The sequence below is a fragment of the Musa acuminata genome, chromosome BXJ3-5, assembly GCF_036884655.1.
Source record: "Musa acuminata AAA Group cultivar baxijiao chromosome BXJ3-5, Cavendish_Baxijiao_AAA, whole genome shotgun sequence".
Taxonomy (NCBI): Eukaryota; Viridiplantae; Streptophyta; class Magnoliopsida; order Zingiberales; family Musaceae; genus Musa; species Musa acuminata.
Window position 1 is genome coordinate 18,361,943 of NC_088353.1, and position 6,000 is coordinate 18,367,942.

Sequence of the window (6,000 nt, forward strand, 5' to 3'; positions counted from 1 at the left end):
GTTGCAGAGTCAATTGGCCGATTGGGCAATAGGCCGTAATAGAGGACGATACGCTGAAGAATCGGATGAAGCGTCAAGGGACCAATGACATGGCAGACAACTTGATTAATGCTTTGTATTAATTGTATAGATCGAAGTGTGTTTTTACATGTGCAAGATTAACAACGATATCAAGGCATAAAGCAAAATGAAGTCTCGGAGTCAAGGACGCAATTACGTTGGGAGTTCGAGAGTTCGTCAGAAGTCTAGATGTTCGTCGGAAGTTCTAGAGGAACCAGCCGAGAAGTCTCGGAGCTTGAGAAGCTCATCAGAACTTGCCAAGAAGATCCTCATGAAGTTTAGGAGCTTGCCGGTAGTCCACTGGAACATTGCCGAGAGATCATCAGAAGGTCGCCGGAAGATCGCTGGAAGCTCGTAGGAAGAATAGACATAGGGACTTGTTTAGCTTAGCAAATGTCTTAGGATTTCGTAGTTAGCACGTAATTGGGCTTGGATTTGGGCCAACCCAATTAGGGGCTAGCTAGGCCCATCGAAGAATTGTGTTGGGCCCAATAAGAGACCCAAACAGTGCCCAAGAAGTCTCACTGTCGTGGTACAGTCTTCGAGACTGTGTCAAGCGGTGGAACCGCCAGTCTATGCGATTATACCGCCCCTAGTAGTGTGCTAGGAGATGGTATCACCAGTCTGGGTGGTGGTACCACCCAGCACTACCCCCCCAGGTGGTGGTACCACCAGACATGGGCGGTGGTACCACCCAAGGCAGTGTCAACCAGACTGACACTAGGCGGTGGTACCGCCCGTGCCCGAGGAACCCGGGATAGGAAATTTTTAGGCTCCATGTTTGAATCAAATTGAAGCCTATAAATAACCTTATCATCCCTGGTTAAAACACACAAGCATAGAAAGATTAAAAGAGAGAAAACACTACTGTGATCATAAGTGTATTCCCTTGTTAGGACTCTAGCTTGGAGAGTCCTAATTGAGAGGGACATTCATATAAAACCTACCTAAGCCGACCCCTATTAAAGAAATGAAGAGGCCGGCTAGGGTTAGGAGGTTGTTTCCTAGAGAAGAATTAGGAGTTGTAAAGGAATAGGAGTCTTGAGTAGGAGTCCTATTAGGAGTTGGTTAGAAGTAGGAGTTTTGAGTAGGAGTCATATTAGGAGTTAGGGTTTAGAAGCCCTATAAATAGTCATGTATTCCTCCTCTTTTCATAAGCAATAGATGAATCTTTTCTGCAGCCTTTGAGCAGCAACTTAGAGGGAGGAACCCCTATAGAGTTCCGAGGAGGCCGATCCCCTAAAGAGATCAATCCCAAGTTTAGAATCAGCAAGGGTTCTAACACCTAGTATCAGAGCAGCATTCTTGGCATCTCGCTGCCCTTCCACAGCCATCCATCAACCCTCCACAACCATCCAAAGCAATTCCCACAATTGCTTAAAAGATCGTCGCCGAATTCCACCATCATCTCCACCACCGCGGATCATCCTTTGATCTCCCCGTGAATTGCAACAGGTTCTAGTTTCCTACCTTACTGCTACTGTAATAAAGTTATCCTTATTCGAAAATCCAAAAAAAAAAAAATGTTCCTATATTGCTGCATAATCTTTTCGTCACAAAGTTTTCATCTCTACGACGAAAGATACATTGCAGAATTCCAACCGCATAGCACCATCTGTTTGATCTTGCTACTGTACTTTTTCTATCCAAATTTCTACGAAATTTTTATGACATCTTTGACACTTCCTAATAGTAGATTTCCCTTTAGTTTAATAAAAAAACTCTCAATATAAACTACTGATCTTTTATGTCCAATCTGCTACACTTTAAAATCTATGCTGCAGAAAATTTCAGCCGCATATTGTTGCCTTAACCCATCTATTTGCAATCTTTTTTGAATGAAATTTCTTATATACTTCATAGATCATCTTGGCTTCCATCTAAGATTGATCTATTGAGAAATTCATCTCTAAAAATTATTTTGTGTTGCTGCAAATTTTCGTCGTAAACCGCTGAAATTTTTCGACGAGAATTCTGCTATCGCAACTTGCACCAATTTCCTTGCTATTATACTGCTAAAATTCTCTTGATTAAATTAGACATCGTTGCTGTCATATAAACTGTGATTTTGCTATCAATTCCCTCCTCAATTCTCTCAAGTTTTTGGTAGAAATTACATTGAGAAACCATTGTTTCTTCGACGATAATTCTACTCTTACAAGACAGCACATACTTGCTGCAACTTCCACTGATTTCTATCAAACCTTTGCTGCCATCTACCACAGATCCAAAACTTTCATCCATAGCCCTAAAACTCCACTAAACTACAGCCTCAAACTGCACCCAAAACAAGCCTAAATCATAGCCTACATCCACCAATCCACCAATCCTTTTGACCATCACTTCTCTCAATCTATACATGCCTTTAACCTGAAAACAAAAGGGAGATCTTAACATCATAGATTTGGATGCATATACTATGGCATCTAAGGAGGCAATCAATACTAAATTTGAAGCCTTGGAGGCGCGAATGGAGGATAAGATTCGGACGCTCTTTACTGAACTCAAATTGGGCCGACCACTAAGCCCGAAAAAATCATATCACGGAGAGAGCTTTGCCCAATCGCACCAGGCCCGAAGAGATGAGTCCAAGGGAGGGGAGGCTCTATGACTGACCCCAACTTTCTATGAATGAGAGTGGACTTCCCAAGATGGGAAGAAGGAGACCCGATTGGTTGGATCTCGCGCGTGGAGCGATATTTTCAGTACCACAAAACCGCGGATGCATCTATAGTGACAATTGTAGCTATACATCTTGAAGGGGATGCTATACAGTGGTTTGACTAGTTTGAACATACTTATGGAGTCCTTTCATGGCAACAATTCAAAGAAGGACTACTGATCCACTTCAGACCAACTGATTACGAGAATATTGATGGACAACTAGCAAAGATCCGACAAACTTTCACCATTCAGTAGTACCAAACCAGGTTTGAAAGGTTATCTAATCAAACTCATGATTGGTCTCAAAAATAGCTATTGTAGACCTTCATTGAGGGCTTAAAGCCAGAGATCCGAGGAGAAGTTAAAGCGCGACAATCGTATACGCTTATGGCAGCCATCTCTTTCGCACGACATCAAGAGGAGCAATTGAACCATGAAGCTCGGAGGACTTGGGTCACTCCTCAACTTGTAATATTGAAGCCCTCAACCCCCCCTACTATCGACCAAGTCCCTACACCAAAGAGGTTAACAAGAGAAGAGCTTCGGGAGCGATATGCGAAGGCGTTATGTTGGCATTGCGACGAGCCATGGAGCCGTGAGCATCGCAGTAGTAAAGGGAGACTTCTTATGATTGAACCAGTAGAAGAAGAGGTCATTGAACATCTAGAAGAGAGCCTTAAAAATAAAGAAGAAGATGCAAAAGAAGAGCCACAACCGACCGAAGTTACGGTACATGCACTAGCCGGTTACTCAAACCCGCAAATGATGAAAGTTGGAGGCCTTCTCAAACAACAACCGTTCACTGTTCTCATCGACACGGGCAGTACTAATAACTTCTTAAATAGTAAGGTTGCTATCCAGATGAACTTACCTATTGAGAATTGCAGCAGGTTTGTTGTTATGGTCGCCAACGGACGGATTTTGAAATGTGATCGTAGGTGCCCACAGGTGAAACTGTTGCTGTAGGACCAAGAGATAATTGCAGATTTCTTCCTCCTCCCTCTTGATGATCATGAGGCCATGCATAGAATTGAATTGTTGATGACATTAGGTGATGTTTCTTGGAATTTTATGAAACTAATTATGAAATTTTATAGTAAGGGGAAACAGGTGATACTGCACAGGAAATGTGGGGGCGACGTAACAACGATTTGCACACAACAAATGGAGAAGATTTTGTATAAAGTATGCAGCGGCTTTTTGGTACAACTTGAGTAGCAAACTAAGGGAGAGCCAACATAATTTGAAGATCCAAATCTACTTCCTTTGCTTGTTGAATTTTCAGATATATTTGATGAACCGCCCAACCTACCTCTTACTCGTCGGCATGATCATTATATAACAATTCTTCTAGGAAAATGTCCAACAAATACTTAGCCATATTAGTATCCACATCTCCAGAAGGATGAAATAGAAAGGATTGTAAAAGAGATGCTCAAAACAGGAGTTATTCGTCCAAGTTGCAACCCCTACTTTTCACTAGTGCTCCTCGTACGAAAGAAGGACGGAACATGGCGATTGTGTATTGATTATCGAGCTCTCAATGGCATAACCGTCAAGGACAAATATCCTATTCTAATAGTAGATGAATTGCTAGATGAAAGGGAGCACAAATCTTCACAAAGCTGGACCTTTGATCCGGGTTTCATCAAATACGAGTGTGCGAAGAAGACATACCGAAAACCATATTTTGAACACACAACAACCACTACGAATTTTTGCTTTCTTCAACAGAAGGTGGAATATCTTGGGCATATCATATCAGAGGAAGGTATAGCAGTGGACCCCTCCAAAATAGAAGCAATGCAGAATTGGCCAACCCCGAGAAACATAAAATTGCTGCATGGATTTCTGGGTTTAATAGGCTACTACCGCAAGTTCATGAAAAACTATGGAAAGATCAGTACACCACTTACTTCCTTACTGAAAAAAGATGTCTTCCAATGGTCGGATAGAGCCTCCGCTGCCTTCAACAAACTTAAGGTAGCCATGACGACGACGCCGGGGCTAGCACTACCAGATTTCAGCCGACCCATCATTATTGAGGTTGACGCATTTGGAGTCAGAATTGGAGTCATTCTCATGCAAGATGGTCGACCACTCACATATACTAGCAAGGCATTGTCTCCCTCCCATCAAAATATGCCAACATATGATAAGGAGATGCTCGCCATTGTGCACGCAGCAACGAGATGGAGACCCTACTTGATCGGTTGACAATTTCAAATTAAAGCCGACCATAAAAGCCTCAAGTACTTTTTGGAGCAAAAGATATCATCCCTTGAGCAGCAAAAATGGGTAACAAAACTTCTTGGATTTGATTATGAAATAACTTACAAAAAGTGGAAAGAGAATGTTGTTGCAGATGTGCTTTCGCAGCTACCTGAGCAAGCTGAATTTTCGGCCGTTTCACTTCCGACCAGTGAATTCCTTGAGGATATTAAGATGGAATGGCAGGAAGATTCGGAGACCAGTAAGATAAAAAAAAATTAGAGGAAACACCAAGCTCAGTGGCTTATTACAATCAGGACTCAAAAGAATTATGCTATAAGGGACGCATTGTGCATGTGACAAATTCTACTTGCATCTTCAAGAGTAGATTTTGGACAAAGTTATTCCATATACAAGGTACTAAATTGAAAAGGAGTATGATATATCACCCACAAACCAACAGCCAGATGGAAATTTTTAAATATCTACTTGGAGACAGCCTAAAGCCACCCACCAAATATGACTACCCAAAGAGAACTCCATACCCAGCCAAGTGCTATTATTGATCGATGGATCGTGACTTGACGACGACGACCCACTAATGAAGTGCTAATACAGTGGGCGAACCTACCAATAGAAGATGCCACTTGGGAGAACTATGACGACTTGAAGATCAAATTCCCAGAATTCATGAATCATTAGCCTCGAGGACAAGGCTAATTTGAAGATCAAGTTAGGACTCTAGCTTGGAGAGTCCTAATTGAGAGGGACATTCATGTAAAACCTACCTAAGCCGACCCCTATTAAAGAGATGAAGAGGCCGGCTAGGGTTAGGAGGTTGTTTCTTAGAGAAAAATTAGGAGTTGTAAAGGAATAGGTGTCTTGAGTAGGAGTCCTATTATGAGTTGGTTAGAAGTAGGAGTTTTGAGTAGGAGTCATATTATGAGTTAGGGTTTAGAAGCCCTATAAATAGTCATGTATTCCTTCTCTTTTCATAAGCAATAGATGAATCTTTTCTACAGCCTTTGAGCAGCAACTTGGAGGGAGGAACCCCTATAGAGTTCC